Source organism: Sciurus vulgaris, assembly GCF_902686455.1.
Source record: "Sciurus vulgaris genome assembly, chromosome: 16".
Classification (NCBI taxonomy): Eukaryota; Metazoa; Chordata; class Mammalia; order Rodentia; family Sciuridae; genus Sciurus; species Sciurus vulgaris.
Genome location: NC_136477.1, coordinates 68,563,554 through 68,591,359, shown reverse-complemented (window position 1 = coordinate 68,591,359; position 27,806 = coordinate 68,563,554). Strand labels below are relative to the sequence as shown.

General features: G+C 34.1%; 1 long non-coding RNA gene and 1 pseudogene across 2 annotated transcripts in view; one reads left to right on the top strand and one right to left on the bottom strand.

Moving 5' to 3' along the window:
- Positions 1–4,853: 4,853 nt before the first annotated feature.
- The window catches only part of LOC306646635, a 44,418-nt gene continuing 21,465 nt past the window's right edge, over positions 4,854–27,806 (bottom strand). Inside the window, exons 4-6 of the long non-coding RNA XR_013759907.1 lie at positions 20,931–21,123; positions 6,135–6,243; positions 4,854–5,390 (exon numbers count right to left, since the gene is read on the bottom strand). This is a non-coding gene — a long non-coding RNA (uncharacterized lncRNA). The remainder of the gene's footprint in view (positions 5,391–6,134; positions 6,244–20,930; positions 21,124–27,806) is intronic.
- On the top strand, positions 25,597–26,372 carry LOC306646618 (THAP domain-containing protein 1-like; annotated as a pseudogene). Its single transcript has one exon. The product of its transcript is annotated as a THAP domain-containing protein 1-like (transcript).

The following is a 27,806-nucleotide window of genomic DNA, read 5'->3' as shown; positions in this document are numbered from 1 at the left end:
CCCACTGTGGATCACTATCCACATATCACAAGAAAACATTTGGCTTTTGGTGTTTTGGATTGGTTTATTTTGCTTAGGATGATATTCCCTGGCTCCGTCCACTTACCTACAAATGCCATAATTTAATCCTTCTTTAAGACTGAGTAATATTCCATTGTGGTAAATATATGCCAGTTTCTTTATCATTCATTATCTATTGAAGAGCTATTGTGAATTGAGGTGCTATAAATGATGTTACTGTGTCCCTGTAATATGCTGATTTTAGGTCCTTTGGGTATAGACCATGGAGTGGGATGACTGGGTCAAATGGTGGATCCATTCCAGGTTTTGTAAGGAATCTCCATAGTGCTTTCCAGAGTAGTGGCACCAATTTGCAGTCCTACCAGCAATGTATGAGTGCTCCTTTTCTCCCACATCCTTGACAACACTTATTGTTGCTAGTATTCTTGATAATTGCCATTCTGACTGAAGTGAGATGAAGCCTTAGAGCAAGTTTGATTTGCATTTCTCTAATTGCAAGAGATGAAGAACATTTTTTCATATTTGTTAAGTGTCTGTTCAATTCCTTAGCCCATTTATTGATTGGGTTATTTGACTTTTGCTTTTTGGTGTTAAGTTTTGTGAGTTCTTTATATATCCTGGAGATTCTGCTCTATCTGATGTGTGTGTGTGGTAAAGATTTTCTCCCATTTGGTAGACTTGTTCTTCATGTTACTGAGAAGAAGTTTTTTAGTTTGAATCCACTCCATGTATAGATCCTTGATTTTACTTCTTGTGCTTTAGGAGTCTTGTTAAGGAAGTCATATCCTAAGCCAACACATGGGAGATTTGGGCATACTTTTCTTCTATTAGATGCAGGGTCTCTGGTCTAATTCCTAGGTCCTTGATGCACTTTGAATTGAGTTTTGTGCAGGCTGAGAGAGAGGTTTAATTTCATTTTGCTGCACATGGATTTCCAGTTTTCCAAGCACCATTTGTCGAAGAGGCTATCGTTTCTTCAATGTATGCTTTTGGGGCCTTTGTCTAGTATGAGATAACTGTATTCATGTGGGTTTGTCTCTGTGTCTTCTATTTTGTACCATTGTCTATTTTGATGCCAGTATCATGATGTTTTTGTTACTATAGCTCCATAGTGTAGTTTAAGGTCTGGTACTGTGATGCCTCCTGTTTCACTCTTCTTCCTAAAGATTGCTTTGAATACTCTGGGTCTCTTATTTTTCCAAAAGAATTTCATGATTTCTTTTTCTATTTCTATGAGGAATGTCATTGGAACTCTTTTGTTTTTAATCAGGATGCAAATAAGGTCTTGTTTTACAATTGATAATGTTTCTTAAGCCCTTTTTAAAAATAAGGACCTCCATTCTTTTCTTCTTGTAAATATTTGAAGAAATAGGACTATTTATTTTGGAAGGTTTCAAATAATCTGGGTTTTGCTGATTACATCTCAGAGCTATGTTGTTCTATAAGAGCTAATTTGATCAAAAGGTTTGATGATACTTAGGGTTTGAGGTTTTATTTTAATGTATCAGACATTGAACTCAGTGTGCAGTAGCACTGAGCTACACCCCTAGCTCTTTTTATTTTGAGACAGGTTCTCACTAAATTGCTGAGGCTGGCCTTGAACTTGCAATCTCCTCTCTCAGGGTGTCAAATTTCCAGAATTACAGGCATGTGCCACCATGCCTGGCCTCAGACTTTAAGTTTTGACACTAATATCTCTTAGGTGGTATTATGTACTTACAGTGTCTGGTCACCTTTTTATGATTTTAGTAGCTACTAATGATCATTGCCTTAATTCCTTGATGATAAAGGGCTTGCAAACTCATGAGATTCTAATTCTTATTATTCCTTTTATATTAACTGAACTACTTCTCAAACTTTGCTTCCAGTTTCTTTAAGTAGGCACGTGGTATGTAGTTCCTCTGGTAAAGGCAGTATAAATGATTGATTCTTTTCCTTTATTTGCCAGTTTTCAAAATAATGAGTTCATTGTTCAGTATTCTTCAAAACTGAATAATGACTTTTCTTTTTGAGAAACACACAGGGGACTCCTGTTCCAAAGGCTCATCAGCAGGAACTTTTTTTCTTTGAAATACTGTAAACCCATTTGTTTTGTTTTATGTATTTTATGTTAAGAAATTGTTATCATTCTCTGGCACAATGTATTTCATTTCCATGTTGGAGAATCCTATAATCATTCACCTGTTTTTCTGTTGCATTTGCCAACATTTAATTTATCATTTCAGGTGTTCCTTCCTGGGAGACTCATTTATTGAGAAGTTGCTTTGTTTAGATTTACTTTTGTAATTTACTTCTGAATGTAGAGTTGAATTCTAGAATGTTAAATGATAACACAATGAGCCTATACATCATGTATTTTATGAGGAAAATTACATGCTGTACTTGAGATATAATGCATTTATTCAATTTGGGTACCTTCTAATGAAGATCAAATGGTTGTTAGGCTTCTCTCTTTCCTACCAGCAGAGAAAATTCTAGGTGTTTTAGTCAGCTGTTTTTGCTGCTGTAAATAAAAATCTGACCAGAACAATTATAGAGGAGGAAAAGTTTATTTGAGTACTCACAGTTTCATAGCTCTTATTCCTTAGAAGGCCATCTCCATTCCTTGGGGGCTCAACATGAGGCAGTACATCATGGAAGAAGAGTAGCAGAGGGGGAAGCAGCTTACTTGGTGAGCAGGTAGCAGAGAGACTCCTCTTGCCAGATACAAATATATACCCAAAAGCCATACCCCCAATTCTCACCTCCTCCAGCCACACCCCACCACTTCAGTTACCAGTTCAATAACTACTATTAGGGGATTAATTCACTGATTGGGTTAAGATTCTCACAATCTAATTGTTTCTCCTCTGAAACTTCTTGTATTGTCTCACACATGAACTTTTTGGGAACACCACATATAACCATAACACTACGGTATATAAATTAAGGCTGGAGTCTCTTTCTTTACTAATATTATCCTCAACCCTTGCTGTTAGTCAAGGTGGTGTTTATAATTTAAAAAAATACAAAATAATCTGATGTTTTCCCCTCAATAGTGATGATGGCCTGCATTGGAGAAATGGAATGAGTTTGTCAGATTGCCCATGGAGCTGTCCATTTTGTAAGAGAAAGTTTGAGGCATCAGATCCATATCAGGTACAGGTTTGCAATATTTGTGGCATAATGGTGATTGCTAACACAAGGACTCATACATGAAATGCAGGAGTTGTCACAATAAAACCCAGGTGTGTATAGACTTGATCATTTTTTAAGATATAATCTGTTGGGCTATTGATCCAGGAAGACTGAGTATGGTGGAACAGGTTGACCTTGTCCTAATTTTGGTAACATAACCTCTGTGAGATGCCTAGTTTTACACAAGAAAAAGACTGATTTTTTCCAAGTCAGTGGAAGTTTGATTATTTATCCAGGCTGTTTATGGTTTTGAAATAATAAGGACTTCCTTGCACAGAAATTTTAAACAACCTTTCTTTAAACCTTTTGAGGAGGGTGAATACAAATTGTGTCTGGCAAAAAAAAAAAAAAGACTGTAAAACATCGCAGAGCCTGGTTAGGGGAAAGAAGTACCCTGAAGCATGGTGGCAGAATAGGTGAGCACTTCAGTGCTGCTTGTTCACTTGTCATCTATAGTATTAAATCCTTACCTTTTTCTGATGCTAGAGAAGTGGGGACACTGCATACAGTCCTGCTAATTACTACTTATTTTTTCTTTTCAGATTTCTTTGATGTGAATGCCTTATGCGTGCAAGCTATTGTTCCAGGAACTGATATCTATGAGCATTGCACCTCAAATGATGAGTGTTTAGATCTTTAAAGGATTCTCAACCAGATTCTTGTAAATGCCCATGTCTTGCTGGGTACAGTGGTACAGGACCACAATCCCAGCAATGTGTGAGGCTGAGGCAGGAGAAGGGCAAGCTCAAGGTCAGCCTCAACAATTTATCAAGACTCTATCTATAAATAAATAAATAAATAAAAAGAACTGGGGATATAGCTCAATGGTGGAGCACCCCTGGGTTTTATCCATAGTACCAGGAAAAATAACAAAAAACCTGTCTTATTTCTATGATATAGTATTAAAAGAATGACAATGTATTGAGTTGTGATAGAAAACATTTTATTTGTTTTGTTTAATGATATGCATGCTTTTCTTCTGTAAATAGACAGTAAACTCTTCTAGATAGTCTTGATGTGTTTTCTTTAATTGGTATTTCTCTGTGTTAAAACAAGTGAATATAACTAAAGCATTAGTGGATTGGATTATAGAAACTTCTTACTAGGCAAGAACAGGGTTGTAGTTATCTGTGACTACTTTTAGCTATTGTCGAGTAATATTTTTTCAGGTTTATAGTTCAGCCCCTTCAACTGTTAAAAAGATAACTATTAGTTACATATATGGATATGATTGACTTTCTCATTAGCAATTAGTTCAGTGTTACAGATAAATAAAGATGCTAAAAGGAAGGAATAAAGGGTAGTGCATGGTGATGTGCACTTGCACTCAGTCCCAGCTACTTTGGAGGCTGCAGCAGAAGGTTCTTTTGAACCCTGGTGTTCAAGGACAGCCTGGGAAACATAGCAAGACCCCAACTCTTTAAAGAAGCAAAACAAAAACATAGGGATAAGGATAAATGGGTAATAGTATAAATGAAATGCTGAAGTCCTATGAGGAATTTTAGTTATACAATGTTAGATATTGAAGGTAGTTCTGCTGTATTGGCCTATGTACAAAAGAGGACATTAAGGGCTGGGGAGATAGCTCAGTTGGTAGAGGGCTTATCTTGCAGGCACTAAAGCCTTGGGTTCGATCCCCAGCACTGCAGAAAAAAAAAAAAAAAAAAAAAAAAAGAGGACCTTATTATACACCTGGAAGAGGACATCTCACAAACACCAAGATGAGGTCCAGCAAGACTAAGGAATTTTCTTTTGTGGTCCAGCTCTGATTCAAAAATGCTGCATAGGTAGAAAAACTTATGGGAAACAGAAGCCATTACAGTCAGGTTTGAGTTTTGACTCTACATAAAACATAAGTTGAAATTCTCTAAGTCATAATATTGGCCTTTGTCAGCCATCCAAATACTCTTTTTGTACATTTTAATGGCATACTTAATTTCCTTGGGGATTCCTGACTTTACTGAATTTTTATTAATAGTTGTGTTTGATGCTTTGATTCTTGGTTCTGTTTATTAAGCAAAAGCACTAGTCATTCTTTTGAGTGGCTGTGAGATTGATTATCTACCTTTTTTCACTGGTATTTCATGTAAAGCATCAACCACTGTAATTTTTTCTAAATCAGGATCTTGTCCTTGGGAATCAGATGCATGGCACTCCTCTTATCCATCATGTTTCTTACTTAGGGGAGATACCTGTGGAGGAAAGAAGCATCTTTAATTCCTCTGGTAGTCTTTTATTTTCCCTAGTAGTTTCCATGACATTGAAATTTCCTAAGATGACCAAGGGGTTTGTAGTAAAGACACTGCTAGAAGTAGTGCAGATCCTGTACTGGGAGACTTACTGTCTATTGAGAGGATTCATACTCTGAGGAAATGTCATGGGCAACTTTTTTTTTTATTTAATTTTTTTATATGGACTCAATATCTTTTTTTATTTACTTATTTTATGTGGTGCTGAGGATCAAAACCCAGTGTCTGACAACATGCTAGGCAAGTGCTCTACCACTGAGCTACAGCACCAGCCCTTTTGGTCAACTTTTGAAATACTGTTGAAGCTAAAAACTGGATAGCCAGTTTGAGGGAAATCTTGATAGGTGTGATATTTTCTGAGTAATATCTAATTATCAAAGGTCAAATAAAATATTTATTAATCATTACTCAAAATAAGGCTTGGGTCATTTAGTTTACCATGAGAATTTTGCTTCGAAATTTTAGGAAAAAAATCGAGTTCTCATTAATTCATTGGTTGTTTCTAAAACATCCAACTTCAACACTTCCTTTAGTTCCCTTTGAATGGGACCACTGACTTTTTGGTCAGGCTGTTCCAAGAGAGGCAATAGAGGAAGTACTTTCAGGCTGGTAGATACTGGGTAACTTTGCCAGGTCTCTGTGTATCTAATCCTAAGAACAAAATTCTTGCCAGTTCTTGGTACTTACCAGCACTCAGTCAGTTACTTCATGCTTTTCTGGGCCTCCCTGAGTCTCAATGGCCAGGTTTTCCTGGTCACCAGGCAAAAGTTCTGTCCTTTGAACTCCATACTGACCCCTTTGTTCCTGCAAAAACACAAGGAAAGTCAGTTCTCTGCATCAAAACATCAACTTGGAAATGACTACATTGCCAGAATTGCACATGGTGGCCATCAGACATTCTCACTGGGTTAAAACCAGCACTTTACCTACATGTTCTATTTCCCCAAATATTTACAAAACAGAGGTCCTTATATATTTCCTCTGTTCCCAATATTTACAAAACAGAGGTCCTCTTATATTTCCTCTGTTTCCCTCCAAGCAGCATGCTTTAACCAAAACTAATGTACTTCTCTACAAGCTTGGGAAATTCACAAGGACAGCCTTTTCTGCCACTGGCTACTATCACTCACCCAGACCCTTAGAAATTCTCCTCAGTGCTGGGCCTTTTTTGCCCAATTGGCCAAGTTAGATTGACAAACTCTCACCCATTGCTAGTTTGATTCTTGGGGACATTGGGGCTCTTCCTATAACAGCCTAATGAATGGATAAATAGTATCTCGAGTCCAAAGTAGTTCCATTTCTTTGTTCTGAGGGCTAAGTATTCATCAAATGATTTACAGAACGCCTGAGGTCAAAAAGACCTGTCAAATACATGCGGCTATCCTTGTTCTCTTATGACAAAACTTGCTGCCTATTTCTGTGCATTTCATGAGGAGATTCAGAAGATAGGTTAAGAGGAAATCCAGTTGGTTTAAGGCCAATAATGAATACCATTCTTACTTTCCCCTTCATCTTAAAGTTCAGTATATACACTTTGGAAAACAGAAGAAATTGTAATGCCTCTATGTGTACTCCTTAGCAACTCAGTTACAGAGCACAAAAATTTTAAGTTTTAAAAAAGATACTGAAAGCGATGTTTGTTTATTCTATCCTAGGCCTCTTTTAAGAACCAAGTGAGTGTTTGTTGTTAGTATCTTTGTAATTAGGAAGGATTTAAAATATCAGAGAGGTAGTTTTCTTTTCATTTTCTTCTATGCCAAAGCCATTGTTAATTTTTTTTAAATGGAATTTTCTCACATTGTTACCATTAGAGAAAACCAGGTAATTCAATATCTTTCTCATATGAATGCTTATAAAGGCAGAATTGATAACTGGTATGTTTTTCTTTAGTTCTCCAAGTAGCTGGCAAAAATGGTTTATGTTAGCAGGTTTTGAATTACTTACTTAAAAAAGGACTTGGGGTTGAGGGTAGAGCTCACTGGTAGAATGCTTTCTTAACAGGTGCAAGGACAGAGGTGTGGCCCCCAGCACATGCAACACAACACACACACACACACACACACACACACACACACACACAGAGACAAATAATGGATCTTAATAATTTGGGATAAGTAGTAATTTGATTCAGTGGTTAAAGTAATATCTCTGGCTTTTATTTATGAAATCCAAGAATTGTATAATTTTTTGGTGGTGGATTTGCTTTTGAGAAATATCTTCATTTTAATGCTTTGGGAAAGTGAAGATAAAAAGCATGCATTTTCATCTTTTTATTAACTGATTAAAAATATGGAATGCTTCATGAATTTGTGTGTCATCCTTGCACAAAGCCATGCTAATATCTGTAGCATTCCAATTTTAGTATATATGCTGCCAAAGCAAGCACATGTATAAAGGTTTTGTGTATGACCAAAACAAAAACACTATAGCACAGATGTACTGGATCTTAACAACTGAGTAGTTGATTCCTGCCATTGCAGCCTGGTGAGCATTGTCTTCGTCAAGAACTTGCTGATGATGTACACCCATAAGCATACTCATGAGAACAATCTAACCTATCAGTTCCTGAGAGTTGACTCATCTCCAAGAACATCTCCTCTTAAGAAACGCAAGTGACTGGGGAAGCACTGCTAACTTTTACCACAGAGACATGTTGAAAGTCTGATTGGAAAAGGCTTGCATGTCCAACTGGTACTTTTTCAACTGTGCCAATTCAGTTGATGAAAAGAGGAGAAAAAGTCGAGACCAGGGAGGGTTGGCATATTCAGAAGAGATTTTAATTTTTTATTTCTTTTTCCTTGAGCCGCATGGGATTCGAACTGCAGTCCTTGAGCATCCTAGGCAAGTGCTCTACAAAATGACCTATTTCTTCAGCACCAGAGGAACCCCTTTTAGGTACCCTCTAGATCCTCTGTGGGTCTGAGTCCCTGAAATTCTATGCAGAAAAAACAGACAAAGCCAATGATTTTCTATCACATTCTTCATTTTCCTTTTCACAACAATCCTGCAAGGAACATTTTGTGCATATCATGACCCACAATCTAGGGGTGTATCATGAGGGGAAACCTTTATCCCTGTCTATTAAAGAGTTGTAGCTGACCACTTAGCAGAAGAGGATGTCAGTGAGCATGGAGGCCAGGGGTCAGGAGGAGAGGCAGGTATATATGGTAATTAACATATGCTCAGGTTGTTAGTATAAAGGCCATAAAACCTGTAGATAAAAGCAGACTCACTATCTATACCAATTTACACTTCTTACCATGGCTTCTTCAGCTATTCATCCAATGGAAAGAGGAATGGCTGGGTGTTATTCCTTCTCCTTTTGGGTCACTTGCCATGCCCTCAGCTGGAGTAGTAAGGGTCTAAAATTGGCTTAAATGATTCTCAGCTCTCCTGCTCACCAGTACTCAGTAGCATGGAATGAGAAGAGTACCATCCTCTTGAGTTTACACTTGACACATTAGATTAAGGCACTCCCAGAGTGCTGCTGATTTTTGGAGTTCTAAGTGGAAAGTTTCAGCATCAGACACCAAGCTCTGCATGAGATATTATCTTGACTGAAATCTACTCTAGACAGATCAGATAGACATACCACTAGGGCCTGGCAGATGTCTGTCACTGCTGTGTGTCTGGATGTTGGGAACTTACTAAGATTTCTACTTATAGGGTGGAGTGATCAAACATCTCAGGTGGTACGGATGGGGGGTACATCAGATCCTGTGCAGTACACTCACACAACTGTGGCCTTCCAAGGTCCAGTTCTCTCAAGCAATCACTTGTTCCCATTCAATCTTCCAACCTCTTCAACTGGTTGTCTTCACTACCAGATTCAAAAGGAAAGCAGGTTGCACTCCCTTCTGTATCTCTTTGTGTATAATCTTCTCTGTGCCTATTTCAATAGCATTCAACCAGGGTCACCCTGAACCACATGATAAGCACTCTAGGGTTTTCACAGCAATGAACTCATTTGCGACCTCCACAAGATGGCTGTCTGCCACAGGCCTCTGCTCACAAGTTGAGAAATGTGGATCACTTGTGAGTTAAGTTCAGACTGCCTTTCTGCTCTACAGCTGTTTTTTGCCAAATATTTCTCTCTTTTCCTTGGTGTAATACCACGCAATGCCTGCCTTCCAGGCCTTGGTATTGTCACTGCCATCAGGCAGAGTGCTGATTATCCTTTCTTGCCCTCTATAACAAAGACCAGACTTTCTGGATCTCTTCAAGTTTAATTGTGAACTCCCTCAGTCACTTGCCTGGTTGCGTAGCTGTTCTTCAGCTGCTTCAATTCTGAGCCACAGAGAAGTTAAAAACTATAGTTCCCATATATGTTTCCATCTTAGCTTTTTTAAAACTTTAAACACATAGAATATATTCTTTAGTTATTAAAAATAAATCTTCTTACTCTGTTTCCTTATAAGTGAATTTCCCCACATGAAAACTTTATACTGAGAAAACATGTTGTATGTACATGGACTAGAAATGGTAATGACTAGAAACAGGTGAGTGTGCATTAGATTGGTGCTTTGTTGGAAATATCATATGTATAATTTTATTAGATTATTCTTGTTTCAAATTCCTTAATAAAAAGATCACAGAAAGAGAATATATTAAAAATGGCAAGAAGGGAAGAAATTATGTTACCCAAATCAAGGAAAGTTAACTGCCAATGAAAAATATTAGTTACACTAATAAATAAGAATATGTTTTAGAAATAAGTTCTAGATCTACAGGACACAATGCATGCAACAGAATAAAAAATATTTTACAATTCCTTGGCATCTTTAAATTTATTACTTTTTCTTATCTATATTCCCAAACAGAATTTAAACAGAAGAAATCAAAAACATTTCTTTGCTACATCTCCAAAGATTTTCTAGCATTTTGGTATTTTAAATAAATGTATTTTAAATAAATCCAAATACACACTGTACATAAGAAACAAGAACTTAACAGGCTGCTTTTTCCCAATGGGTAACTAAAAGCAAGAAAAAAAAGCTTGGCATCTCTGCCTCCATTGTCTCTTTATTACCTTAAACTTTGGATCAGCTCTGCAAACAGGCATGCTATTCACTTAAGGAGTGTTTAAAAACTGGTAATACAAGTTTAATTAGCCCTCAGCTTACCTAACCTATCCCATCTCCTCTAAGACTGGGGAGATCAATAGGAGAACTAAGGTAATGTGAACAGCCTGTTAACTGCCAATTTCTGTGCCATCCTGTTTCAGTCCCTCAGAATGGTACCAAAGAGTCTCCAGTCATTGTTCTTAATGTTCCAGATAAAGACAAATCCCAATGAGGCTGATTACTTCTTGAGCTTCACAGAACAAATTCTAAGATTATGACCAACCAGACTAATTTGACCAAGACTATCTAATTATTCATATCTCCTGTTTTGTGCCCCAATTTTTCTTCTATTTGAACTTAAAGCTCATATCAATATCCTCAAAGGCAAGCTGGTCTTTGATCCCCCTTGTTTTTCTGATTTATCTCTACTGATTAAATTTTCTTTCTCCATTACTTTTTCCCATTTGACTTCTGGAGTGAGTGGCCAGATCTAATTTTTTTGAAACTCCTTGAAGTTAGGACCCTTATGGCCTAAATCTTTGGTAACAACCCCTAAGATCCAACCATGTGAAAGAAAGGAAAGAAAAAGAAAAGAGAAAGAGAAAGATAACCAACATCACAAAAACCATTTATAGCAAAAAAAAAAAAAAAAAAAAAATAGGAAGTCAAAGCTAACAGGAAGTAAATGTGCACAATTTTTAGTGTTTTTTTTTCTGTCATTTTAAAAAATTAGCAAATGAGATTTTATTATTTATGTTGTAGGATATGATGTTTTGGAATATGTATACAATATGGAATGGCTAAATCAAGGCCCCTCTCTGGAGATGGTGTGGACCTCATAAAAGCTAGACATATACTCTTACCATTGAGTTATATCCCTAGACTGCATAAATCAAGCTCAGTAACATATATGTCACATACATTTTTGGGCAGTGTGGTGAGAGCAGTAAAAATTACTCTCTTAGCAATTTTCAAGTACACGGTACATTGTTATTAGTATATTCATCACATTACACAACAGAACTGAATTTATTCCTAACTGAAATTTTGAATCTTTTGGCCAACATCTTCCTAATCCCCACCAAGACTATTTTTTGCATATTTGCAGTTTTCCAAGTTTCTATTACTTTTATAGTAAAAAAAACTTTGCTTTTTAAAAAAGTCTGCAAAATGTACTCAAATATATGGTTGCCATTTAAGGGTAGAGTGGTTACCTAGACAAGGCAATTTCTAGGCCACAGGAGAGAATAAAGTAAATACAACTTAAACTCCTTTGTTTGAAAAGAGTGACAAGGAAAGGAAAGTATTCTTTGTAACAAGATGACTCAAATTCATATACAGCTAAACCTAGAAAAGTAAATAAGTTTTCAAACACTGACAAGAAAAAGAAACCACAAAGTAATATTTCAAAAGCAACACCACAAACTTATTACATGTTATACACCCATACTAAAAGTAGACAAAATCAGAAGCCCTCAACCTTAAAAAAAAGTGCTCATAGTATATATAACTAGGTAAATCAAGGTGCAAATTATAATTTATATTCCAAGAAATGTTTCTTAGCACCTTTTGAAAATCAACAATTATGCAGTTGATGACATTTCTCATAACTGACTTGATGAATCTGGGAGAGGCACACAAGAGAAAAAAAATGCTCTCAAGAACCACTAATAAGATTAACTCAAAACCTTCTGCTAAGCTGGGCAGAGCACTTACCTAGCATTTGTATGGCACTGGGTTCAATTCTCAGCACCACATATAAATAAGTAAAATAAATGTCCATCAACAATTTTAAAAAAGCCTACTGCTTCTAGTGTGGTGAATGGTCAGTCTTTTTACATTTCCAACTCAACACAGATATCACATTTATACAACATGTCATTCAAAAGCTACTAGAAAATTTAAAAATGGAATAGAAAATACGAGCTCATATGTTTAATTATTATGACATAATATAGAGAGAAATTACTATGAAATTACTCCACAGGTTTCCCAAAACCTTCAGTTTCTGTACTGACCTACTGCAGCTCCAGTACACTGATACCTCTTCCTGGTGGGGGCAGGAGTGGAGCACTGCCAACATGACACAGCTGATACCCAGTGCTCACTAGTTAGACAACATCAGCCATCTGCAAATAAACTCCACTAAGATTTCTTTTCCCACAACTTTTCTTTCTCTATTATCTTAAATAAAATAGTATGTAAAAATTATGCAAAGTGAAATGACTTTCCAATCTCAAACCTAGACAAACAAAACAAATTTTAAAAAACAATAGCCCAACTGGAAATCCATGTGCAACAAAATGAAACTAAACCCCTACCTCTCACTCTGCACAAGATTCAACTCAAAATGGATCAAGGTCCCAGGAACTAGACCAGAGACTTTGCACCAAATAGAAGAAAAAGTAGGTCCAAATCTTCATCATGTTGACTAAGGATCAGACTTCCTTAACAAGACTCCCAAAGCACAAGAAATAAAAGTAGGAGTCAATAAATGGAATAGATTCAAACTAAAAAGCCTTTTCTCTGCAAGGAAAACAATCAACAATGTGAACAGAGAGCTTACAGAGTGGGAGAAAATCTGTGCCACACACACTTCACTAATCTCCAGAATTTATAAGTAACTCAAAAAACTTTACACCAAGAATACAAATAACCCAATCAATAAATGGGCTAAATAAATGAGCAGATAATTCACAGATCTATAATCAACAGATACATGAAAAAATGTTCAACATCTCTAGTAATATGAGAAATGTGAATCAAAACCACCCTAAGATTTCAACTCACCCTAATTAGAATGTCTATTATCAAGAATACAAGCAAAAATAGGTGTTGGTAAGGATGTGGGGAAAAAAGTATACTCATACATTGCTGATGGGGTTGCAAATTGGTGCAGCCCCTCTGGAAAGCAGTATAGAGATTCCTTAGATAACTTGGAATAGAACTACCATTTGACCCAGCTATCCTACTCCTTGGCCTATACCCAAAGAACATATAATCAGCATACTACAGTGATGCAGACACATCAGTGTTTATAGTAGCTCAATTCACAATATCTAGATTGTGGAACCAACCTAGATGCCCTTCAATAGTTGCATGGATAAAGAATCTGTGTCATATGTACACAATGGAATATTATTCAGCCATAAAGAAGAATAAAATTATGGCATTTGCAGGAAAATGGATGGAGTTGGAGAATATCCTGTTAGGTGAAATAAGCCAATCCCAAGCACCCAAAGGCCAAAGAATTTCTCTTATAAATGGATAATGATACATAATGGGGGCTGGGGGAGAAAAAGGAAGAATGGAGGAAGGATGGATTGTATAGAGGAAAATGAGGAGTGATGAGGGGACAGGGGGAAGAGAAGATAATAAAATGAGACATCATTACCCTATGTACATGTATGTTTACACAAACAGTGTGACTCTACTTTGTGTACAACCAGAGAAATGAAAGTTGTACCCTATTAGTGTACAATGAATCAAAATAATCATAATAGAAAAGCCCAAGAAATACTTACTCCATTTTGATCTATTCCTTTAATTGATAAATACCAGGTACTAGATTTCCATTTAAAATGGGGACTATACAAAGCAAATAAATATGCTTCAGTCAGGTATCAAAGATTTGCCATTTCTGATGTTCTGAAAATTTGTTACTAAACTAACTACAGTGTTTTCATAGAAATCAGCAGAAGAAATTGGTTTGTTTACTCAACTTGAGTAAGAATTGGTTTTGAGAGTAACCAGAACAAAGGTAAACAAACACAAAAAGCTCAACATCAGTTGACTAATACAAATGTGAAATTGTGATGCCACAAAGTCATCTCACCTAAGTAGGTCAACTATTTCATAAAATTATATTTAATTTTCCCTTTACTATAAAAAGAAAAGTTAATCTACTGGATACATTCAAAAAGATGTGTTTCCAAAAAATAAACATTTGAGTCTGGTAGAATTTTTTACCTCATGAAAACAAAAACATTCTGCAATGCAGTTTTAAGTCTAGTCACTTAAACAAGTAATCTTAGTAATCTTCAAACTTTTTGTTCTACTTATTACATTAGTAATCTGATGTTTACATTAGTAAACTTCAAGATTACTCATCCAGGTGATCAGATCCTGAACTATAAATCTAATATCTGAACAGGTGCAATGGCTATATATATTGATAAAATATATCAGAAAACAAATGATATTTTGGAGCAGGGGAAAAAAGCAAACCTTGGAAATCCAATTACACTGCTGTGGTACAATAAGCCTCATGTATAGAGTCAAAGACTCAGTTTTACATTACATATCAATGTCTTGGGTACCCTGAAGAAGTTACCCAATTGTTCTAGGCTTCAGTTTCCCTACCAGGCCCACTTCAAAGAAAAGCAGGACTATATACAGAAATGAATTGAAAATGTGAAGCCATACATCAAATGCACCTAGTAAGAAGCATACCCATGCTTTGTACCCAACCACTAGGGAGCAAACCACAGCAGCATCAATTTCAAAGGTCACTTACTACCAGGAAGGTCAATTACTTTCTAATTTGAGATTCCACCTCTGGAAGGCATAAACATTTTATTTTTAGAAGTGTTGTAAAGGAAATAGAACACTACAAATGAAAAAGAATTATTTAAGCAAAATGGCTACTTGTCACATGTCCAGAGGTTACAGGAGATTGAAAGAGCAATACCCAATTAAATCATTTATGTTCAGAATTTCTATGTAATATGTGTTAAATATAAAACTACAAAGAAAACACCCACAGACCATAAAAATATCACAAATGCAAGCTAAACAGATTAGCCACATATACCGCCAAAGTATTGCTGCCCTGCTCTAAATTCTTCCCAAGGAAACAGTAAAGAAGAACAGACAAGAACAGGTACATATCTCTGTCATTATTCTCACTTTAGCTAAAGATATATTTGATAATCTCACTCCCCCTGAGCAAACAAGGATTATATGATTGGACCTGTTAGGACAACAGGACAAAAGAGAATAGAGAAAGAGGCTCAAATATGTAACATTTGCAGTGTACCCATAAACTAATGACTACTAGAAATTGTGTTATTAATGAACATATGGACAAAGGGTTAGGAATTTTTTGTTTTTTTAAAGATTTTTTTAGTTGTTGATGAACATTTAATTATTTTAAAATTTTTTAGTTGTAGGGACACAATATCTATTTTATTTAATTTTATATGCTGCTGAGAACCAAATCCAGTTCCTCCTCACACATGCTAGGCAAGCGCTCTACCACTAAGAAACAACACCAGCCAGTGTTTTTAACTATTAATGATATTGCTGATTCAATTATACAACTGTCAAATTATTTTTAAGAATTTAAATTACAAATTATAATTAAATTTTTATAAATTATAATAACCATTAAATTATAAAATAAGTGTCTGATATGTAAAGTAACTTCACTCTGGTATGTGAAGTTATAGACAAAAGGAGGATAGAAAATATTTCACTTTGATTATTTTTATATTTATAAAATTTAAAGACTTATTAGAGTCTAGTGTCATCTGAAGCAAACTATCAATAACATTGGATAGGAGTCCTTTACTGGATATTCTCAAATGACCCAATATTATTGAAACTGCTTGATACTGCAAAAACAATGTTTTCCCTTCATCTGTCTTCAAATCCAAAGAGAAAGAATGAAATGCCTGAGTCAGGTAATCAGCTGAAAAACAATGTGAAATCATCTGCATATCAGTAATCAAGTTGGTAATCAGAAAGATAAAAAGCAAGCATCATCTCTTTAACAAAATCAAAAGAGAAACAAAAACTAAATGACAAGAGATCACAGCCTAAATTTAGATTAATTTCCCCTTAATTTGTTAAAACTCAATGGGAAAGGGAAAGAAAAGGTATTACAACTTGATAGGGTAAATTTTCTTTAAAAGTTTCATATTTTAGAACTGGAACAACAAATAAGACCTATTTCTTTCTGGTATGAAGAAATAAAAAATGGTTTATATTAAGTACCACAAGGAGAATTTATTTTCCATATTTGATTATAACTGTAATATGCTTCCAAAAATTGAACTGCATTACTTTACTTCTTTCTGAATGGTTATTTCAAAATGTAACTTCATATAAACTTGCCAAATGGATTTTAAACAAGGATTCCTGTCTCTGGCTAAAAATTCGATATTAGACCACTGAAAGACAACTTCAGAAATTTGGATATGCTCTGTTGTATTACTTTTCTTGATATATCTGTAAATAAAAATGGCAGCAAGATTTTACCAAGGCCAGCACTATAAAGACACCTGTCAGATTAGATTGCCTGGATTATCTTAAAGATGTTCCACAGGTACCTGGGAAGTTTCTAAAGTCAGGATTAAAAAGCACTAATTTAATTAGAATCAATGCAAATAAAGTATTATATACTTGTATTATTATACTTTAATATGCCAAACAAAGCCAAGTCACTACTCTTAACAGCAGTTTTCTATAATTCTCCTTTCAAAACTCTATTAAAAGGAATTTTTAAATGTTCATGCTGTTCGTATAATAGTGAGTTATTTTTTTCTATTGAGCTTTCTACTTTAATGACTTGAAATACACTGAAAGTATAACAGAATCACCAAATGACATTTATTGTCTTCTTGGTTTTGGTTTGGATTTTCTTACATAAATATTAAGAAAACAACTAAACCCTAGTTATTGAGAAGTTAGAGTAACTCATATGAAATTAAAATATATATTAAAATATTTTGAGAAATAAGGATCTGTGTCTCTCGATCCCTTTATAGTGTTCTCCTTTTCCTTTTTGGTAGAATTTAGTTCAAGGAACATTAACATTACTATACGTAATTTTGTAGCTAAAAAATAAATACTGGAAATAAAAGAATAATAGAACAAAGTTGCTAAATTGTTTATATTTGCCTTGTTTAGAATATATATACATAAATATATATTTAGCAATTACAGAAGCAGAGTATACATGATAAGGAACAAAAGTTTTATGACAGCACCACCTGCTGCATTTAATACAAATTTCTTCACTTACTAATATATCATCTGGCTTTTAAATAGGCTGAATGTTATATGGGATTTTTCTTAAAATTGACAAGCTGAAGAATTGTTCTTTAAGAGATTTAATGAATAAAAAATAGTACTTGACTACTTTTTTCAAGAACAAACTTAGAGATAAATTATGGTCTCATTTGAATTTATCCAGTAATGAAAGTGTTTCTAAAAACAAAGCCAATTTATCTTCCAAAATAATATTTTTTAAATATTGATTTTAACTATTTCAAAACATTTATTTTCCTAAATATGTTATATTATTGAGTCCTTTAAGAAAGACCCGTCATTGAAATTTTACCTTTATATTCTTTACCAAAAGTCAATCTGTTGATCTTAATCAGTGTAAGATAAGGTTTTCCTTTATTTAGTCTATATTGTAGCTTTAAAAAGCAGTTAGAAACTCTGCCACATTGCCATCTACAGATGAGCTCCACTGCCCAGCTCTGAGCCTAGGCTAACTCTATGCTCGTATCAAGATGCAGAAGAAATGATGCTGTGTGCTCAGAATCCTAGTCACAAGAGCTCTTGCATCACCAACTTTTCTGCCACATGTGAATAGGTCACATGGGAGAAAGGCCAACCAAGAACAGGGATCCCAGCCCAGGAAAACCTGTTGATTGAGTCCATCCCAAATTACCAATCCAAAAAACTGTGAACTAGTAAATAAAAAGTTTTTGTATTCCCATAAGTGCTTGGTTGCATATATAGCCATAAGCAGCTAATGTGATCTAATATACCTTAATTCAACTCTTAAAAGTTAAATAATATAAACAATAATCAAGTCTATTGATATTGATAATAGATAGCTACTATTAGGAGGATTGTAAATTCAAAGTCAGTCTGGGAAACTTAATAAACCTTGTCTCAAAATTTAAAAAAAAAATCTGTTCTTTAAGTTCTATCAGTTTTTGCTTCATGCTATTGGTACATAAAGGATTATGATGTTTTCTTGATAAGACCACTTAAACACTATGAGATGACACTCATCTCCAATAACAGTCTTCACTCTGAAAGTTACTTGGTTATCCAAACAGTCAACCTTATTAGTCTTTTTTTTTTTTTTTTTTTTTTTTTGCAGTACTGGTGATCACACTCAGAGGCTTGTGCATGCAAGGCAAGCACTTTACCAGCTGAGCTATCTTCCAAGCCCACTTATTAGTGTTTTAATTAAGGTGTTCATTATCTCCTTTTATGGAATTTTAGCTATACCTCTTTCCTTTAATTGGCTTTTGTTAAAAATATATTTTTAAGATGTTATGGACCTTTGTTTTATTCATTTATTTATATGTGGTGCTGAGAATCGAACCCAGTGCCTAACATATACTAGGCAAGTGCTGTACCACTGAGCCACAACCCCAGCCCCTCACTGGCTCTTTTATTGGTTGTTTTAGGCTTTATATATGAGCATTCTTGAATTCATAGTTTTCTCTACTCTTTTCCAATTGTCATACTTCATGGCTCTTTAAAGATGATCAGAATGTCCAATAATGTACTGAACAAAAATGGTGACAAGGAGCACATAATTCCCTTCTGTTATTTCCCCATCTTAAATAAATATTCCTTGCTGTATTTTTGCCTTTATGCAGAGTTATTAAGAATAAACATGATAGTTTATCAATCTATGCTATTCATTGATATGATTTTGAATTTTTATTAATAAAATTATTAATGTTTAAATTTTTTTCTTGTACTAATGTGGCACTGAATTTCTGATATCAACCTTATTGGATCTCTGATGAATATGTACATTTTTAAATGTGTGGCTATGTTCTAATAAAACTTTATTCATCTATGTGTGCATGTAAACACATAAGTTTTTGAAATAGGCCTGAAGTAAACTTTACTTTGGGATAATTGTGTCTTTCTTTCCTTTCCCATTTTTTTATACTGGGGATTGAACTCAGAACACTTTACTACTGAGTATGCCCATGTCTTTTTAATTTTGAGACAGGATTTTGCTAAGTTTCTGAGGGTCTTGTTAAGTTGCTGAGGCTGCCTCTAATTTGTGATCCTCTTGCCTCAGTCTCCTAAGTTGCTGGGATTGTAGGCATGAGCCACCATGCCTGGCTCATAAATGATCTTTCAAATAGTTACCAGTCTATTATAATTTTTAGAACCAAAACCAAGCAAAAATAATTAAGAAGGCAGAATTATGACTTCTTGTTTTTCCTTTAGTTCACTTACAGCTGGGAGTAACGACACAGAACATACTTCAGATAAAATAGCCCAGTTAAATTATTGTCATTGCCCATTTAAAGAAACCACCATTCTGAGTCATATAATTTAGCAAACACAATAGATATAAAAATTCATTGCTTGACTACACTGGCATGACTCACTTTAACAAAAATTCTCATATTTAATGATTCAGAATGACAACTAGTTAAAGGTAATACTTTAAGGTATATCAATTTAGTTGACATTATATATAATTAAGCTGCACACCTGTAAATCTCAGCAATTGAGGAGGCTGAGACAGGAGGATCACAAATTTGAGGCCAAGCTGGCAACTTAGTGAGACACTGTCTTGAAATAAAAAATAAAAAGGGTTGGGATAGAACACACCTGGGTTCAATCCCTAGTACTGGAGGGAAAAATATTATGGTCATCTTTGGTTGAAGCATTTTCTTCTTTCTCACTCTTTTGCTCCCTCCCTCCCTTCATTTCTTCTTTCCTTTGCAATGCTGGGGATTGAGTCCAGGTCTTATACATGTAGCATTATTTTTAATTGATTTATTTCTTTATATATCAGTAAATTCACTCATATATCAAGCACCATGCTAGGTATGGACAGATAAATAAAATAAATTTTTATTCTCAGTAAGCTAATTAGTGCAGAATTGATAAGCTTTTTTGGTATAGGACCAGCAATAATTTTATAAAGTTTAGAGGCTACACAATCTCTGTTGCCAACTACTCAGCTCTGCTGTTCAAAGGCTAAAAGAGTCATAGCTAAGACAAAACAAACAAGCATGGATGTGTGAGAAAATTGTATTAACAAAAGAGATGGTGGACCCGATATGTTCTATAAGCTATAGTTTGCCAATTTGGTTGTCTATCAGAAAATAAAAACTAATTAACAATTCCAATTTATGTGACAAATAAGCCAACAATTGTAAGTGAATGGTGCTATTAGAAAATGATCTAAGAGAATCAACACAGACTTCTGGGAAGAAGCAATGATACATAAGACTTAATTCTCTCAAATTCAGCAAACAAAAGTTGATTTTAAATAATGTGCCACCATTATGAAATAAGCCAAAATCTCATGCTAAAAATTTAAAACATATTTTATTATAAAATAATTGCTTCATTATATGGTTGCCTATCCTAGTTACTAAAAATTATCCTGTAAGTGTGCTTGAAAGCTTACCTTGAGTGACTGTTTTGAGAACAATTAAGGTTGACAAAAATCTCAATGGCAAATTGGAGTTTTTGAAGAAAACAGCTGTCTTTGGTTTATTTTCCACAGAATGTTCTGAAGAATTATCCTGAATTCCTTTAATTACCACTCCTTTAAATATGTCTTCACCTAGTCTTCTCAATGTTGATGTCATTGTTGAATGCTGTTAAAAATATGTACAATCTTAGGGTATTTGTTCATGCTCAGGAAACATATATTTTAAATACTGCAATCAAATAAATGAACTAAAAGTAAATGAATTTCTTGTTCATTAAAAAATGAAACAATTGAAAATATGCAAAACTGGAAGGTTACAATCAACTGAAAAGAAACTTAAGTATGTTTATTTTTCTAAAACACATATTTTTCTAAACACATAAGATCAAGCTTTATTTCTGGAACAGAGAATCATCAATGGAAGAGAGGTGGACTGCCGATTCTCTGTTCACCATTGCTCCACCATCACTGATTACCAGTTTCTCAGGTGTATCTTACTGTATTTGTTTAGGAAATGACCATCTCTAATCTCACTGTTTTCAGTTTAATCTGACTATAAATGTTCTCAGTGACTGAAAACTGAACAATTTCCAAAGAATAAAATACTAGGTTAGAATCATAGAAAATTCACATGGAGAACAAACTGAAACAAGAAAGTAGGCAAAATTGGAATAATAGCATAGAAAAAATTACCTCTAAAATAAAAGAATCTTGTGGTATTTCATATATTCACCAAGAATTAAATGAAAGAAAACCATTTCAGACTGCTGCAGAGAGTATGCTTTGGTAAGGAAGACTGAGAAATAACTTAAAATTTCCTTTGTTATGATTCTAATTCTTCAATCCCATGCCACTGAGTTTATAATAGTTACCTGCCTCTGAATGGGAATTTGTGAACAATTTCGGACTCAATATTGATCCTGGGGGCTGGGGAGATAGCTCAGTCAGCCTTGCAAGCAGAAGGCCCTGGTTCAATCCCCAGCACCCAAAAAAAAAAAAAAAAAATTGATCCTGCAATGCATATAACAATTTTCAATTTTTAAATTACAAACAGATATACTGAGATTTTGTGAATATCAATTGCCAAATGACTGGGTGGCACAAGCAGTGTAATCTAATTCAAACACATTGCTGATAAGAGTATAATATCATTAGGAAAAAGTAATACACAGATGTAAAATCTCAATTTAAAATTAAATATTTCAAGATTAGTATGGTAAAAATGTTAAAATAACAAGAATAAGGAGTTCTACTTATTTTTGTTTATAAAAATTCTAATGCTTTATACTACTTTTATAATAGGAAAATAAATTGTTCTTTACTTTTCAAATAAGTGTATGGACACTATTTCTCTTTAATTGGAAAAAAGTTAAAAAAATACAAAAATTTTATTTTTTAAAATTATTGTTGTGGCTTCACAAATGTCTGCAACCAATATTGGCCAAAAATGTATGCTTACCATACCAAAAATAAGGAAAGTCTCAAAATCAAATGAAAAAAGAGAATCAAGACCTGAAAATCCCATTATATGACAAAATATTACAATTATCCAACAAAGAATTTAACACACCTCTGATAAAATGAGTATTTATAAATACTTTTAGAAAATCTCATTGCAGAAGTGAAAATTCTTACCAAAGAAAATATAGAAGAAAAGCCAAGTGGAAATTTTAGAACTGTAAATAAAATAAACACAATAAATGTTTAGTGAATAGCCTGTGTAGCAGAATGGAGGGACTAGAGAAAGAATTAGTTAACTAGAAAGTAAAAACAGAAAACAGTTAATCTGAACAACCAAACTAAACTGAAAAATGAACAAATAGGATGTTAAGGAATTAAGAGTATAACAAGAAATTTAATAGTCATGTCATAGAGTCCTCAAAGGAAAGCAAAATCAGGTAGCTAAAAAAATATTTGAGAAACAATGGCTAAAAACTTCCCAGACATGGCAGAAATATACATAGAGATTAAAGAAGTTGAACAAATCCCAAACAGGATAAATCCAAAGAGATTAAAACTAAGACCTATCATTGTCAAACTTATGAAAATTAGCCAAAAAAAAAAGAGAGAGATAGAAAGAGAAATGATACTCTATATTACATGTACGAGGAAAACAACTCAAATGACAATAGATTTCTTATCAGAAACCATGGAGATGAGAAGGAACTGGCACATTTCTAAAAAGCCAAAGTTTGGAGGAAAAAAAAAAGCCTCTCACAAGTCCAATTCCCAGTGCAAATATCCTTCAGAAATGAAAGGAAAATCAGGATGTCAAAATGAAGAAAACAGGAGGATCTGTCATCAGCAGATCTATTCTAAAAATATAAAGTTCTATTAACAGAAAGGAAAGGCTAAAATACATCAGGAAGAAGAACACAAAACACAAAAATACACAGTAGACTTTTATTCTCTTCTTGAACTTATAAACTGTTTGATGGGTGAAGCAAAAACAATAACATTATCTTATGCAGTTCTTTTTAATTTTTTTTTTGTACCAGGCCAGGGGTACTTAACCACCTAGCCACATTCCCATGCCTTTCTTTTATATTTTGTTAGAGACAGGGTTTTACTAAGTTGCTTAGGGCCTCTCTAAGTTGCTGTGGCTGCGTTTGAACTAAAGATCCTTCTGTCTCAATCTCTCAAATCCATGCCGGGAATACAGGCATAGGCCAATGTGCCCAGCTACAGAAGCAATATTTAGCATAATTATATTATAAATGAGAGAATTTAAGATATGTCATATCTCTCTATTTTACTCAAAACTGGTAAAATGATGGTACTAGTTAGACTAATAAGTGATCATATATAATATATTACCAAGAACTAGTAAAAAGTTAAGCAAAGAGATATATGCCTTAGGGGCTGGGGACATAGCTCAGTTGGTATAGTTCTTGCTTCACATGCACAAGGCTCTGGATTCAATCCCCAGAACCACAAAGAGAGAGAGAGAGAGAGAGAGAGAGAGAGAGAGAGAGAGAGAGAGAGGCCCAAAAGATTATAGATAAATAGATAAATGAAAATGGAATTCTAAAAAATGTTCAAGTAACCCACAAGACAGTAGGAAAAAGAAACAAAAAAATGAAAAACAGATAAAAACAAGAAATAAGGTGACATTTGAAGCCCTACCATGTACAAATTAAATACCAAATAAAATACAAAGATTGACAAAATTGATTAACAATCATAACCCAATCCTATGCTGCCTACAAAAACTCATTTCAAATATAAGAATATATGCAGGTCAAATGTAAAAAAAAAATGGAAATAGATGTATCATGAGAATATGAATCAAAGGAAAGCAGAAATGGCTAAAATAATATCAGTTAAAGTGATTTCATGATCAAAGATAATGACCAAAAAAGACTTTATATAAAAATAAAAGGGTCAGTCTATCAAGAAGACAAAGCAATCCTAAATGTATATGGACTGAGCAACAGAGATATATTATATGTGGTAAAAATGGATGGAAATAACAGAAGAAACACAAATTTACTACTAATGCTAGATACTTCTTTTTTCAATATTTTTAAATTTTATTTGTTCTAATTAGCTGCACATGACAGTAGAATGCCTTCACACATTTCGTGATATTCAGAACCACCTCTTAACATTTGATAGAACTAGATAAAATATCAATGAGGATATAAAACAACTTATGATTATCTACAAAACAACCAAACCTGAAGAACAGAAAGACCTATAACAGACTAAATAATTCATGGGTCATGTTATGAAAATAAAACATATCAAAATCTGTAGGACATGATTAAAGCAGAAAGGATGGAAAAATAGCACAAATTAATAAATATATATATTAAAAGAGGCAAAGTCTTGAATCAACAATTTTTCACTTCAGTAATCTAGAAAAGGTAGAGCATAATAAATTCAAAGCAAAGAGAAACAAGAAAATAATAGCAAGAAGAAATCAACAAAATTGAGAACAAAAACATGACAGAAAAATCAACAAAATGAATAGATAAACCTCTGAAAGAACAATGAAAAAGACAAACTTCTAGGGAAAAAAACAGAGAAAACCCAAATTTCCATATCTGGAATACAGTAGGACTATCACTATAGACACTGAAGATTTCAGAAAGATAGTATTGTGATAAACTCTACACAAATAAATTTGTGTAGACAAAATGGTTCAGTTCCTCAAAAGCACAAACTACAAGTCACCAATGTGAATTATATAATTATAATTATATAATTATATAATTAGAATAGTCCTATAACTATTAAGGAAAATAAATTCAAAATTTAACTCCCCCCCAAAAAAGAAATCTCTAGGTCCAAACAGTTCACTTGCAGAAGTCTATCCAATATTTAATGAATTAACATTAACTCTACAAAATTGCTTACAGATGAGATAATTACCATTTTTATAAAACTAACATTACTCTGGGATTTAAAAAGCTTAACCTTAATATACATACTTTTTGAAGTTTAAATGGTAAAATAAATATATATCCTTTAAAAATGATAACCTAGATTTATTCTTTTTATCATAGAATATTCCATAGCAAGCATAATAAATAATCCAATTTAGGCCTCCGTCATCTTGGAGATGGGAGATGGCTGATGGCTGTGGTCCTTCTGCTAATGCAAACAAAAAACAGGACCGATAGTCGCCCCCTAGTGAGGCTTTCATCATTGTAACTGTTGACCAAAACTACAGAAGAAGCAAGAGTGTCAAAACCGAGCTCAGCGACACTGTGAGCCTTTCACTTTCCTTCTGGTGCGGCTTAGGTGAAGTGACTGAGGACCAGAAGGATGGTGCAGTCCTGTTCCGCCTACAGCTGCAAGAACCAATATGATAAGGATAAACCTGTTTCTTCCCACAAGTTTTCTCTTACTTGATCCAGTCTTTGTGAAAAGTGTGAGGCAGCTGTCAGAAGAAAAATCTTTAAGCCCACCAAGTACAGCAGTATTTGTTCAGAACATTTTACTCCAGACTGCTTTAAGAGGAAGTGCAACAAGTTACAGAAAGAGAATGCTGTACCCACAATATTTCTTTGTACTGAGCCACATGACAAGAAGGAAGATCTTCCTTGTTCTGTCACAAGAACATCTTCCCCGCCTCCTTTAACACCTCCCATTTCCCAGATTGATGCTGCTATTGGGTTATTAATGCTGCCTCTTTAGATGCCTGATAATCTTCCAGTTTTCTGTGACTACAACTATACTATGGAGGCTACAATGCACCAGAGGAAAAGGATACATCAACTAGAACAACAAGTTTAAAAGCTCAGGAAGAAGCTCAAGACTGCCCAGCAGCAATGCAGAAGACAGGAACAACAGATTGAAAAACTAAAGGAGGTTGTACATTTCCAGAAAGAGAAAGATGACATATCAGAAAGAGGTTGTGTGATCCTACCAAATGACTTCTCTGAAATCATTGAAGTGGCAGCATAAAACAATAAAATGTGTATTGATTTTTAATGGGGAAAGACCACACATCCTCCTTTAGCTTATATAGGAGTTTCATTTGGAAAAAATAACACTTGATTACTTGTATAAAATCAATTCAGAATATTTTTTAAAAAATAAATTACATATATACTATAAAATTGTAATTTTTTGTTTGTAATTTCAGAGTTTTTACACTTTAAAAAATATTTTAAAAGTTATTTAAAAAGCCTCAGACTGCCATTGTAAGTTGGTTTCAAGATTGGAGATTTTTGTTTGAATATTTATAGAAATAACAAAAATAAAAAGCACAGAGAGTGAGAACAGTGAAGATGACTTGTTTCAATTTTAAAAATTAATGCTCTTTATTGAGAAAACAGTTATATTTTAAATTAGAAGAATGGATTAGATAATAGGGTATAACATCTCCATGTATGTAAACAAACATTCATATCTATAAAGTCAGAAGGTTCATTTATCTTTCTGAATCACTTGTCAAGGATAAATTGGCTAATCAATTGAAACGATTTGACTGTCTTCAGAACAGGAAATGAAGAGTCATTCTGTATCTAATCAATACATACAAAGGTGAGTTATTAAAAAATCCAATTTATATAAAATGGCTATTTAAATTTATATTGAAAAAGATATGTGAAAGGATATTTTCTAAAAATATTAACAGATGGATTGTAATAACTTTAGTATTTACTTTCCTCTTTACACATCTATATTATCATAATGTCAATTTGTAAAAATAATTTAAAAATTTTAAAAAATGTGATGACCTTCGCTTCAAAAGTAGGTCATTTTGCTAAATGATTTTAAATGCCATAAAGATATATCCTAATGCTCTGATAAAACACCACTACTTCTGGAATTTTAACCAATCTAAGAAATCACCTAAAATATACCCCTGCAAAACCACACGTACAAAGATCTTTATTTATAACAGCATAAACCTGGAAATATCATAATAGTTAACAGGGAAATTTTAAGTTAACTTTACATCCAATGGACTAAAGATTATGAATGTATTGTATGTATACTTATTTTCTGTATATTTATTATGATGTTTCAATATCTTTTAAAAAGCCCTCTAGATGGGGAAAGACTGCCTCTCCTTGAGCTATCCCATTCGTAGAGACAACAAAAAGCATACTTGAAGATGCCTTTGATCTAACCAATCCAGATCAAACCTCCTCTGTGTGATCCATGCCTTAGGAAAATTATTCTAGCTAGCCACTCCTATTCACCCTGCCTAGTCTTTCCTTTCTAATGCTTTCCCCTTGTTTCTATCTTCCACCTCTTGATCACTCTGGTGTCTCTCATGTGGCTTTGCATAACCTGCAGTGCCTTCTGTCTCTAAGACCTGTGAATATGTAAACTATGTTGTTTTTCTTCCTCTGAGCCTCTCTGCTTTCTCATGTAGCTGCTCTGAAT